The sequence below is a fragment of the Somniosus microcephalus genome, chromosome 3 (assembly GCF_052327205.1).
Source record: "Somniosus microcephalus isolate GS21.2 chromosome 3, FLI_Smic_1.0, whole genome shotgun sequence".
NCBI classification, from domain to species: Eukaryota; Metazoa; Chordata; class Chondrichthyes; order Squaliformes; family Somniosidae; genus Somniosus; species Somniosus microcephalus.
The window spans coordinates 59,685,980-59,699,988 of NC_140989.1; the positions used below are offsets into that span (position 1 = coordinate 59,685,980).

General features: G+C 46.3%; 1 long non-coding RNA gene across 1 annotated transcript in view; it reads left to right on the forward strand.

Moving 5' to 3' along the window:
- The window catches only part of LOC147121089 (uncharacterized), a 60,089-nt gene extending 48,132 nt beyond the window's left edge, over positions 1 to 11,957 (forward strand). The window contains exon 3 of the long non-coding RNA XR_015076443.1: positions 10,391 to 11,957. This is a non-coding gene — a long non-coding RNA (uncharacterized LOC147121089). The remainder of the gene's footprint in view (positions 1 to 10,390) is intronic.
- Positions 11,958 to 14,009: the final 2,052 nt, after the last annotated feature.

The following is a 14,009-nucleotide window of genomic DNA, read 5'->3' on the forward strand; positions in this document are numbered from 1 at the left end:
CCTGCACATCCATGCCTTCACTGAGGCTGCTGTCCTGGTAGCTAAGAGACTTTCTGGAGAGCGTGTCTGCGACAGGAATATTTTTGCCTGGACGGTGAATGATTGTGAAGTTGTGCTTCTGTAGCTGAAGGATCATTCTCTGTAGCCTTGGTGGGGCTGTGGCTAGTGGTTTCCTCATGATTGACTCGAGGGGCTTGTGATCGGATTCCACAATGACTTGTCGGCCATAGACATACTGGTGGAAACGCTTACATCCAAACAGAATTGCATATAGCTCTTTCTCGATTTGAGCATAGTTGATTTCACTGTCTGTGAGAGATCTGGAAGCGTAGACGATGGACTTTCCTTCTTGCAGTAATACTGCACCTAGTCCGTACTTTGACACGTCCACTTGTAGTCTGAGCTCTTTGTTGGGGTCAAAGTAGGCAAGAACTGGTCCTGGTTCTCTGGTGATTAGGTCTTTCATTTTCAGAAATGCTGTGTCATGTTTGTCCCACAGGAACTCATTGGATTGTTTGAGCAACTGACGCATGGGTGCGTTGATTTCGGAAAGGCTCGGGGCAAACTTGGCTAAGTAGTTAACCATGCCTAGTACTGTCTCTAGCTCTGCGCGATTCTTCGGCGGCTCCATCTTCTTGATGGTGGAGATTTTCTCTGGATCCGGCTTAATGCCAGCAGTTGAGAGGCGATGCCTGAAATAACTGATCTCGGTGGATCCGATTATGCTTTTCTCGGGGTTGAGCCGGATACCTTTCTCCCGTGATCATTGTAGCATCGCACGGAGGTTCCTGTCATGTTCCTCTCTATTCCTGCCATAGATGAGGATGTCATCTACGATTGCGACTACTCCATCGAGGCCTTCATAGGTTTCGTCAATCTTCCGCTGGAATTCATCCTGAGCTGAGATAAGACCAAATGGTAAACGCAGAAATCGGTAGCGTCCAAATGGCGTGTTGAACGTTGTTAGCTTAGATGACTCTTCCGTGAGCTTGATAGTTCAGTATCCTGATCGTGCGTCCATTACGCTGAAGTAACGTGCTCCCATTAGCTTGGGTGTGATGTCATCTAGCGTTGGTAGAGGGTAGTGAGGGCGTTTGATAGCCTTGTTCAAATCTCTGGGGTCGAGACAGACTCTGAGCTTGCCTGTACGTGGTTTCTCAACCACTACTAATGCGTTGACCCACTCTGTCGGTTCTGTTTCCCGGACGATGATTTCTGTATTCTCCATGCTCTGAAGCTCCTCCTTCAAGTGACTATGTAGAGCAAGGGTATCCTTCTCGGTGGGCAAACCACAGGGGTTGCTGCTGGGTCAAGGTGAATAGTGCATTCACCTGGGAATAGTCCGATTCCTTTGAAAATGTCAGCAAACTCCTCCATGACTGTCTGCTTCTCAACTGGTGCTGTCAATGATAGCACTAGCTTGACGAGGTCCATGTCTAAACATGCCTTTAGATCTAGCACTGGAGGTGCTCGAGTGTCAACAATGTAAAAGTCCAACATCATGTCGCTTTCTTTGTACTTGCATTTCATCATGCATGTACCTTTTACAACGAGCTGCTCACCCCCATAGCCGGTCAGTCTGCGTGAGGTGGGCTGTAGCTCACACTCATCCTTCAAGCTGTGATACTCACTCAGAGGAATTACATTAACCTGAGCTCCAGTGTCTAGTTTAAACTTAAGCTCTTTGCCCTGTTTTCCTATCTCAATCTCAATATCGGCAAAGGCTTGCTCAGTCTCTGAAATCTGTTTTGTCTGTGACACAGAATCAATAAACAGTTCCTCTGCATTTGGCTCTCTATCTGGCATTTGGCTGTCACTCACTGTGTGTACCGTTAATCCAAAAACAGTCCTGCAAAGTTTAGCAAAGTGGTTCCCTTTACCACATTTAGCACATTGTCTTCCTTTGGCAGGGCAGTACTCCTTTTCCCCATGCATCTTGTTTCCACAATACCCACAGTTTTTGAAGCGTTTTATGTCTGTGTCACTCATTTTTAGAACTCTCTCTGTTCTTTCTGTTCTGAAACACGCTCTCTGGGCAGTGTTCTTTGGTGTGTGTCTATTAACTGCATGCACTGTCTGTTCACACGAGCTGCTCGTGGCGCCGGTTATGGTTTTCAACTGTGCTTGGGCTATCTCGTGCGATCTAGCTATGTCCATAGATTTGTCCAGCTTTAGCCCGGACCCAACATTCAAAAGTTTCTCTCTCACTTTAGCTGAATGTATTCCAAACACGATGCGGTCTCTGACCATCTCATCTTTATCTGCATATTCGCAGTCTTTTACCAGCAGTTTTAACTCAGTCACGAACTGTTCAAACGACTCACTAGCTCCTTGTACTTTCTCCTGAAACTTGTACCTAGCGAATATCGTATTTGTCTTGGGCATCACATATGATTCAAAACTGTCAAAATAACTTTTCAGTACCTTTGCTTCATCCGCAGTGAGAGACCATGTGTTAAAAATGTCTCTCCCTTTTTGTCCGATCCACAGGAGTAGGTAGCTGCATCTTTCTTCCTCCCCTTTGCTTTTCAACGGACCCGAGAACATAAATTCCACGTGTTGCTTGAACTTGCACCATTCCCCAACTAAGTTCAAAGATTCCCAATTCATTCGAGGTAAGGGAGCTCCAACGATGTCCATTTTCAATCCCTGTTCTGACACCGTGTCTTGTTTTGCACACTTTGTACAAAAATAATAAATTGCAGGACAACGGAGTATTGCAGTTTAACTCTTTATTTAAGCAATAGGTCTGTGAACTTACTCATACAGCACAGTGGGGACAAGATGGCGTTAGGACCCCTGGCCTGGGTCTTCAAAACAATAGTAGTCCTTACAGATGCCTGCAGGCCAATGACAACTCAGCATGTGATCACATGTGAATATAATAGGTATTCCTTACAGATGCCTGCGTGCTAATGATAATTCAGTATGCAAATGTTACACTCACTTCCCTTAGGGTTCCATTGGCGAGTGTACTAGTGTGGTTCTCAGCCACATAGACCAAGAAGATCCCAGGTTAGACCCCAACCTGTGCTGAGATAACTGATCCCAGCGAGGGAACTAGTAGGTGCACTGTGGCTAATGCCTGTGGAACCATACCTTTGCATATGTCCGGAGAGGAAAGGTGAAAATGTAAGCGGGTGGAAATCCCTTTAGGCCTGTTTTTGAGCCTGAAATGGGCAATGCGGGTAGAGCACGCGCCCCAACCAAGAGACTCGAGGCTGCCCTGAAAGTGGGCCTCAGGCCGTGTAATATTATTTGGGTGTGGCGTACCGATCACAGAAAGGACACAATCCGTTTTCCGGTCCGTAGACTATAAATCAGGCGTCATGCCTTTAAGAAGGATCACACCTTTAAGAAACTTGATCTGCAACATAGTTAAGCCCAGAGCGGGGGAGGAGCAGTCGAAGCTGTGCACTGATGAAAGGCAGTCGTACTTTGTGTAGTCTCTAACTCAATTTTGTGTTCAGCATGCAGCCTCAACAATTAAACCTTTTCTGTTGAACCTCTCCGAGTTCAGTATTTTTTGCTAGGAGTACGTAGACTCCTACATTGGTGACCCCGATGCTCAGGACGACTCCTAAGCGTAACCATGGCTGACACAAACGCAGTTTCTGTGAAGCTGCCGGAGTTCTGGGAGAACCTGGCCACGGCCTGGTTCCTTCAAGCCGAATCGCAATTCCGACTCCGCAGCATCACCGCCGACACAACGTGATGGCCGACTTCCTATCCCGCCCCGCCATCCACGGCGCCCACCTGGCAGTGGACTATACTCAACTGGCAGCGGAGCAACGCACCGACCCCAATCTGCTCTCCGCGCCCACAACCCTCCCAGGGCTGCGACTGACCGACGTCGCCTGTGGCCCGTCCGCCGTCACAGTCAAATGCGACACCTCCTTGGCGCCACCCCACCCCGTAGTCCCGGCGTCCTGGCGAAAACGGGTGTTCGACATCGTCCACGGCCTCTCACACCCCAGCACCCGCGCGTCCGTTAGACTGGTGGCCAACCGATTTGTCTGGCATGGCCTGCGCAAAGATGTGCGCGTCTGGTCCAGATCCTGCATAGCTTGCCAGCGTGCCAAAATCCACCAGCACGTCAAAGCCCCACTCGAGGAGTTCACCGTGCCAGAAAGAAGGTTCGACCACGTCCACATTGACCTCGTCGGCCCCCTGCCGCCATCACAAGGTCACACGCACCTGCTGACAATCGTGGACCGTACCACCCGCTGGCCCAAGGACATTCCACTGACGTGCACCACCACTGCCGACATCGCGAGGGCGTTCATCGGTACCTGGGTCGCTCGGTTCGGCGTCCCCTCCGACATGACGTCGGATAGAGGCCCGCAGTTCACCTCTGATCTGTGGGCCGCCATCGCCCGAAACCTCGGGGTGGCTGTTCACCGCACCACGGCTTACCACCCCTAAGCCAACGGACTGTGCGAGCGATTCCACAGGTCCATGAAGGCGTCCCTCCACGCCAGCCTCGAGGACGAGACTTGGATCGACCACCTCCCATGGGTGCTACTCGGCCTACGCTCTGCGGTCAAGGAAGACCTGCAAGCTTCGGCGGCGGAACTCGTGTACGGCCAGCCGCTGCGCGTACCCGGAGAGTTCCTGCCCACCGCCACGACCCCCTGGTCGGCTGACCAGCAACGCCGCGCTTTCGCCAACCGAGCACAACAGTTCGCTTCGGTACCCACCGGCCGGCACGGTGAAGCAGCAACCCGTGTACCACCTAGCCTGCACATGGCCAAATTTGTTTTCGTGCACCATGACGCCCACCGAGGACCTCTACGGCCCCCATACGATGGACCCTACAAGGTACTCCAGAGGGGGAACAAGTTCTTCCTCCTCGAAGTGGGCGGCAGAACTGACAAGGTGTCGGTCGACCGGCTCAAGCTGGCGCACCTAGAGCCCGACGAACCCGTTCAAGTGGGCCAACCCCCACCGCGGGGCAGACCGCCTAAGAGCCCGATGCATCCGACCGCCCCGCTCCCGACACCAACCGCCAAGAGCCGTTCCGGCCGTGCCATCAAGCCGCCATGCCGGTTTGTACACTCCCTACTAGCGGATTCTGGGGGGAGCTGTGTGGCGTACCGATCACAGAAAGGACACAATCCGCTTTCCGGTCCGTAGACTATAAATCAGGCGTCATGCCTTTAAGAAGGATCACACCTTTAAGAAACTCGATTTGCAACATAGTTAAGCCCAGAGCGGGGGAGGAGCAGTCGAAGCTGTGCACTGATGAAAGGCAGTCGTACTTTATGTAGTCTCTGACTCCATTTTGTGTTCAGCATGCAGCCTCAACAATTAAACCTTTTCTGTTGAACCTCTCCGAGTTCAGTATTTTTTGCTAGGCGTACGTAGACTCCTACATGGGTACCTTTTTTAAGAAGATGAATATTCAGCCGTTTCCCTCGCTGCCAGTGGCCCTGGGTAGGGCCAATCAGGAGTACTGTGTAGTCGGGGGAGCACTTCTGTTCCTCCTGGCTCCACAGGAATGATTTTTGAAGTTTTAAAATAAAGACCTGCTCTCTGTCAACAGCTGCTGCCTAGGCCAAAGCGGCTGCTGAAGAATCCTGAAGGAAGCAGACCCAGCTCTGGGTCCGGCTCCTGTTCCTCTCATCTCTAGCCAATTTCCCAGGGGGGCCTAAAACAGGTCCTAGTTCTCGAGTTTAATAGGGAATGTTGGGTGGTAAGGCGCAATTATGAAATTGAGAATAATAGTTGGTAAAATCAGTTATAAAGCTGCAATTACATTAAGGAACTCAGGATATGGGTGTGAGTTAAAAACTTGTGATTTAATTGAAGAGATCTAAGGATATCAGATGTTATCAGACCTCTCCCGAAATCCACCACAACTGATTTGTAGCCTTTATCTCATACCCAGGAATGTTATTTTACATAATGTTGTCTATGGTATATTTTTATTTTCTTGCTATTATGATAAGTAAGTGCTGAAGGTGATGACAAAATGGAGGCAACACAACATAGGTGAAAAAAAATAGCCTTGAAGGCATATGTTATCACATGATGAGTAATGGAGTAATAGAATATTGTAGGAATGGCTAGATTCCTAACTAAAGGACTGAGGTCGAGTCAGTCTATCAAACAAACGATGTTTAATACTAATCAACAGAGTTTAAAATGAAAACACAGGAGAACTACATTACAGGTCTGTACTCTTTGCTGGCTCACGGGGACTGGCTAGGGCGGCTCCCCAGCCTGACGTCATGACGTCATCACGTTTTCCCACCGCTGGAGGATCACGTGATCAACGTGATGACGTCATCGCGTTTGGTCTCATTCTTAAAGGGACCGCGCTATGTACATGCAATGATATGAACAAAGATACAGATTCATTCTGTAGCTAATAATTTGTTAAAGATAATTATGTACAATAGATCAGAGTCCCCTGGTGGCTCCGCCACAATATATATTTTAAAGTGGTTCACCAGTTTTCAAACCATTCAGTATGTTAGAAAGTATTTCACCATCATACAATTTTACGATGCCAGCAACCACAAAAATTGACATTTGTGTCCAATAGCGCAGGCCAGATACTCTGTTTGCTCCTGTGGTGATTGACGATGTTTTTATTTTTCTTCCATTTGCTAAAACTGCCTTCCAGGAATCCTGATGTGCCAAGATAACTATTCTGCAATTCACGTGCAGCACAAATAAACCGAGGAGATTTAAATATCTTGATAAATAGGGAAACCATTTAATACCCTCCGAGATCTCTGTGCTCCTCCAATTCTGGCCTCTTGCGCATTCCCGATTTTAATCACTCCACTATTGGTGGCCGTGCCTTCAGCTGCCTGGGCCCTAAACCTCTCTGACTCTCTACCTCTCTTTCCTCTTTTAAGACATTCCTTAAAAATTACCACTTTGACTAAGTTTTTTGGTCACCTGTCCTAATGTCTCCTTATAGGGCTTGGTGTCAAATTTTTGTTTTATAATGCTCCTGTGATGCACCTTGGGATGTTTTACTACATCAAAAGGCACTATATAAATGCGAGTTATTGTTGTAATTTAAAGCTTTTGTTACCTGAAAGGTGGGGGGCAGGGTGGGGGGGCTGGGAGTAGAGAAGAGCCAAATGTATTATTTTCATTGTGATGAGGTCACATGCAAATTGTGTCATTGCAACAGGTTTTTGTCAAGCAAGCATAAGAAGCTTTTTTAATATTAATAGGAACTGAGTAAAGTAAATATAGTCATCTATACCATTGGGAAAATATAACAGTCACATTCCTGTTCTGTTTCTTAACTTCATAATAGAAATCAAAGTTTTACCAAATTTCCAAAAATTCTATCAGGACCCATCAAAGGATACCCTACTTGCTATAAGTGTCAGTATTGGCTCAGTGGTAGGACTTTCATTACTGAGTCAGAAGCTAGTGGGTTGAAGCCCCATTCCAGAGATCTGTGCACATAATCTAGGTTTGTCCAGTACTGAGAGAACAGTGCACTGTTGGAGGTGTCGTTAAAGATGAGACGTTAAAGCAACGTTTTTAAAACAAGTCTTTCTTCTCAGGTGGACATATAAGATCCCATGGAGCTATTCAAAGAATAGCGGGGGTGGCGGGGAGGGGTTGTTCTGGCCAATATTTATCCGCCAATCAGCATCTCAAACAGATTATCTGGTCAGTTATATCATTGCTGTTTGTGGGAGCTTGCTGTGCGCAAGTTGGCTGCTGCATTTCATACATTACAACAGTGATTACACTATAAAAGTATTTCATTGGCTGTATAGCACTTTGGGACATTCTGAGGTTGTGAAAGGCGCCATATAAATGCCTTTTGCATTGATAATAAATATAACATAAATGCAGTTTTTCTTTGTTCTTTATAAGCTTAAGCAGCAAAGTGTACATCATTCTACCTATATATACTATACCCATGGACAGGAAATTAGCTGGCTGGACTTAAATGAGGCTTGGGAGTTAAATTAACCCAGATCTAATTTTTTGAAGCAGCGGGTGAGTTTCCAACTCCCCTCATCACCCACCCACCCACCCAATACCCACCACAAATTCAAATCGGGCTTTAGTTTAAATTGGAATCTGAAATTAATTTGCTGTATTTCAAATCCTTCCCCTTATCTTCAGAAATCTATAGAATAATTTTAGATAGAGAAGGGCCACAAAAGTTGAGTATTAATTTCTTTCAGATATCCTCAAGTAATACAAGACAGCAAACGAGTTGTTTATGTACTCTCTCCCGATGTTCCCTGTGGTTCCACTGAATAACTCAAATAACATGGAATGCTTCATTTTCAGTTTTGCTTCCTCCTAATTTTGTTACACATTAGCCACGAGAAATTAAGCTTTATTTCATACATGTTAATGGGATTAGGACCATTCTCTATGAGTCTCCTCATTGCACCAGTGGATAACATTCTGATTTTGATTTACTTGCACTAGAACATTGTGCAGCATCATTTAACATTGGGTTTCAATCAAACTTCAGACAAAACTAATATTTCCTGCTGGAGAGGGCCAATTGTGTGCAGTTTGGCTCAGGCTATCAACAACCTCTGAAGAAAACTGCCATGGTCGTCTTATCTTTGGGGGATATTTTTACTAATTTTTTTAATATACTTTTACTCTTCTCTGCTGAAGGGCGGACTTGTGTTGGCGTACAGTTTCAAAGGTGTTGGCAACTCCACTGTACGTCTTCGTGAGCCTGAACAGTGAGTGTCAGCAAGCTAGTGAACCGTGGAAAGCATCACAGCTCTGCCCAATTCGATGCTCTCCTCATATCAGTGCACATATTTTTCAGCAGCAGTCACTGAGAAGCATTGGTGGCCTATTCCTGTTTTTATGTTCAGGACAGAGAGAAAAATGGAAAAACATAAATCTGCTAACTCATTCAAAGCAGCCAAGTGCATTTCTCTAGCATTGGAACATTTTTTTAAAAAATAACAGATGCGTCTGTTAAAATATTAAATGAATTGCCTCTGTTCAAGGCAACTCTAAGAGCCACCAAAAGAGACTGCCATTTTGCTGGCACATGCACAGGCAGCCCTGTGGTAGCAAGGACAAACATTGCCATCAGTCGGAGCGACTGCCATCTTTCTCGGCCCATGGATGGACTGAGCGGTCAGATTGCCTTTATAGACCAATCATACATGCAAGCAATGGTGAGAGAATGTGGACCCCTTTTAATATTTTTTGGCATGAGCTATGTCCCCATCTCCTCTTCTTCAAGCCTTGAATTGTCCCTGATATTTTCCCCAGCACTTTGTTTGTGATCTGCGGCCAGCTATATGTTTATTTTTAAAGTTGCTGGCCTATACAGACTTCTCCAGCTTTTGAGGCAGGCCACGTGACCATAAAATAAAGTCTGAAAATGTAGTTTCTAAATAACTGTGTATGGGGAAGCTGTTGCTTCAGTTCTGTGAAATCCATCCTGCAATATAAAGGGAGTGATTGCACAGAATCAGCAGCCATGACCTAAATTCCAGAACCACTTCTAGAAGCAGCTCTTTAATATAAACGGGCATGCGACTGGCTAACTGGGCACAGACCAGGGGTGAAACCTGGCACTTTCTTGGCCTTGTATGGCTCAGAATCACACAGTATAGTGCATTTATTCACTGAGCCAGCCCTTTTTTTTAGCCATACTTGCTCAAACCATACAACCTTAATGATTCAATAATTGTTAAACCATACTGACGAACAAGATTCTCATTTTTCCATGAAAAAACAGATGCGATCCTGGATCCTGCATTTAAAAATGGAATTTGGTTTATTCTGTCACTATGAACCAGTAGTCCAGCTGATGAATTATTTGTTCTTATTCTCTTTTATGTATAAAGTCCAAATTCTCACCCCTAAAGTAACTTCCTCCTTCACTGTAGCCCTCTATGCTAACCATCCCATGATGCTCTTTGCTTATGCCAAGCAGTTAACCTATTATATTATACACTATCTTGCACCAAAGTGAGATCCAATCACTTCAAGAGGTTTACATTCATCACCTCCCCATTTCACCTTGCTTCTTTTCCAGCTCTCAGCCCATGCACTATATGCACAAGCCCCATACATCTCCTTCTCAACACACACTCACTAACTCTCACCCTCTCTTTCTGCACAACAAGACATTGATGTTACAACAAAACTTTGCATGGAGTCCCCAACAACATTGCCCTCACACAGGCGAAGCGGGAAGGACTGGAGATCCCTGGCCCAGACAGGGTCACGAGCATTGGGCCAGGAGAGGCTGGTGGCATACCCAAGCAGAGTGTCTGCATATTACTTTATCCCAACATTCAACGCAACACAGATGCGGCAAACTTCGAGCTGCATTCTCCAGCCTGTTACTTGATCGTGTACAGCTTCTCACTCGCGTCCTAACTCCTTCTCCCTTCTCTCTTTCTTCTAGGGCCTTCTCAACAACAAGAGGCTCCTGCAGAAGAACAGACCTTGGAAGAGGACAATCACTCTGAGGATGCACCATCAGGCATTCCACCCCTCTCAGGCACCAGCTCAGACATTGGCAGTCCACGTGGGATACATAGAGAGATAGAGAGGTCTGCATTTGGAGAAACACCCAACAATCCGTAGGATGTTAGCTCATCTGCACATTGGTCTCCCCCTCAACCAATACCCGGCATGGTGCCTGCAAGTTGGCTGCTGGCAGAGCAATCTGGTCCAGCTGACTTAGAGTCATAGAATCATAGAATGATACAACACAGGTGTAGGCCATTCAGCTCATCGTGCCTGTGCCAGCTCTTTGTTAGAGCTATCCAATTAGTCCCACTTCCCTGCTCTTTCCCCACAGCCATGCAAATGTCTCCTTTTCAAGTATATATCCAATTCCCCATTTGAAAGTTACCGTTGAACCTGCTTCCACCACCTTTTCAGGTAGTGCATTCCAGATCACAACTCGCTGAGTAAAAATATTTCTCCTGTGTAAGTTCTCAGGACAGGGTGTGAGAAGCTCTGCAGAATCGCTGAGCTGTGAGCTGATCCCTGACACCTCTTGCTGCAAAGCGCTGATGTGCCCCCTCCTTTCTCTGCTGCTTCCTCTCCATCCCCCAGCTCTTCCTTGTTTGACAATGACTGCTGCAGCTGCTCTTGAGAGCGGCACTTTGACCTTTTAATTAGGACCCCGCTTGCCTGGGGCGGGCGCCTGACACGCAGCCACAAGCAGCTCGGTTAAAATTGGTGGGGGGCAGGAACAGTGCCACAGATGCGACTTAAACCCCCTTCCCTGCACTGTTCCCGCCTGGCACGCGGGGTGGGGGGGCGGGGTAATAATTGGCTCTAAACATTCTGATTCGAATCAAAAAAGCTTGAACTTTCTTAAAAGTTTGAATAACCTCCTGAAGCAGCACGCCACTAGAATGCTAAGTCAACTTGGAAATACCCTTCTTACTTTGGGCTTAAAAAGAAAATCTACCCTGAGGGAAAGTCTGTCAATATCCACGGCGAAAACTAAACTTCGAACAGCAGGGAGGACGGGAGGCAGCTTGCAAATGTTGCTGATGCTTTATAAAGAAAAGCTAAAAGATGTAAAACACCACGAGCGGATCACAAAGGATACTGTAAACGGTGTTGTCTAAGGGTACACAGAAAGTATTTGACAGTCCCTTTTGAATAGTGATCTACTCCTGAGCTTCGTCTCTGGCTCTATGCTGTGGCAGCTGAGCGACGGTATGGTTATGTTTGCCAATGCTTTGGAATGTGTGGAGAATGTGCCAAACAAAATGATTTCCTTCAGTGTACATTAAGAGCTCCAAGACCTTTTTATTTTCAACTCACGTAACTAAACCAGCTTGTGTCCAACCACCAGAAAACAACTTGCAGCACTTAAAATGCCCAATTACCTCTCCTTTTATATTGCTAACATCTGACTTTTTAATTTTTAGCAGAGGATAAACTTTATTCTGTTAACATTATTCTGTTAATAAAGAATGCTTCCCATTAAGGCCTGCATTGTTATAGCACTTGCTGCAAGTCAGAACTCCAGACTTATTTGTAGTTTAAGTCATCTCGAAGAACACGTGTCCATTTAAAGAGTGTTCTGGCAGTTTCTGTATCTTGTGGTTTTACACTATAGGTGATTATTTATGAATAGAAACAACTTCAATCATTATTAACAATCTATGTCATTAGCATTCCATGTGGCGCGTGAGAAAAAGACTGATGTCAACGACAAAAGCATTCGCTTATCTAGGAAGAATAAAGTAATCCCCAGATTTAATTCTGAATATAATTATTACTCAGGGATCGAGTGGATACGGACACCATCCTTTCAATGTTGTCACTTGGGTTCAAATCCAAAGTGAATGGGTCATAGGTCATTTCTCCAATGGGTGTTAGGGTTCAAAGTGAATGGGTCGTAGGTCATTTCTCCAATGGGTGTTAGGGTTCAAAGTGAATGGGTCGTAGGTCATTTCTCCAATGCGTGTTAGGGTTCAAAGTGAAACTTAAAAAAAATTGGACGGTCTAAATCTAGTTCCCAAGAGATGTACTAAACTGGCAGCACAGAAATGCTGATAATTCCCCCTGAAGTAGGCAATTTCACCCAGTAGCAATAGGGATGGCAGTTATGGGAAATGGATATATTGTGGCGACACGCCACCATTGGACATAATCCGCTCACGGCGGCACGGACAGTTTACGCAGGCGCACTGCCGGCAGCAGCCGCCCCCAGCCGGGGGCCCTTTCCTCCGGCAACTTGTTTCCCACAGGGACAGGCTGCCGGGGGCACTTCCTGTCTGGGGAGTATTTAAGTGGTTGCGCGGGCTTTTCAAGCTCTCTCTTTGCCATGATGTAGATTAAAGCAATTGTGTTTCACCAACTCTGGTCTCGACTCCCACGTTTGCCGCGGTATCTCAACAATATCACACTAGTGCAGTAAAGGGTAACTTTTATTTTGATAATTTCTTGTAACTGGGAATATCACTGTGATGTTACAAAAAGCAAAAGGATGTCGAGAGGCACATCTAACCAATGTTAACAGTTGTACATTTGGAAAGGGGGAATTGTGGCGTGACAGTGTAGAGTTATATAAAATGACTTCATATTAATCCTAGAAACACATGAATAAATTCAAGATGAACAAATGTTGAGGGTGATTTTAACCCTACCCAGTGGGCAGTTAAAATCCCCCAGGTCAGTTACTCACCCTGAAGCCTCTGGGAGCTGACCTGTTGGGATTTTACCACAGGCAGCAAGGACACCCATCCAAGGTCGGTGGGGCCTTTTTTTTAGCGTATGCTCATTGGGTCCTGATGACATTAGCGGGATTCGACTGCAATTTTTACCAGTAGGCCTGAGCGGGAAACGGCAGTGAGTTTCCCACCAGACCTACCCAGCAAGAAACTGGATTGGGGTCAGCAGTGGTTAGTTAAATTATTGTTTTATTTCCTTGTGGGGCCAGGAGGAGCAGGAGTACTCCTCTAGGCCCCACAAGGAAATCATAGGCCTCACTTGCTGCGATCTTGCCCACCCCCCACCGATCGTGGGGACCCCCACAGGAAGGCTGGGCAGCCAATCCCACAGACTTACCTACTTACCTGCTCTTGGCGGGTGGCCTCTGGGCTGTGCAAATTTGTGGCACTTCCTGTCGACTTCACGCCCCAAACGGGTGGGAAGTCGGCCGGCAGCATTACATGAGGCCCGGGAGTTCAAATACAATGGGCTCATTTTTGCTGCAATGGGTGAGTTTTGAACTGAGATCAAAAACTGGCCCCCAGTTACGATTGGAGCCCTTTGTTTATTCGATCTCACTAGCAAGGTTGTAATTATTGCCTATTCCTAGTTGCCATAAGGAAGTAGTGGTGGCCTTGCTTCTTGAATTATTTTTACTACAGTGTGGTTTGCTAGCTCGTGCCAGAGGCAGTCACAGGTAGGGCATGTTAGAAACCTGACTAGATGACCAGAGTAGCAGATATCTTTTCCTAAAGGACATTAGTGAACTAGTTGGATTCATATGACAACCCAGTAGTTGTCATGGTCACATTCAGTTTCACAACGTTGCCTTGGTAGGATAT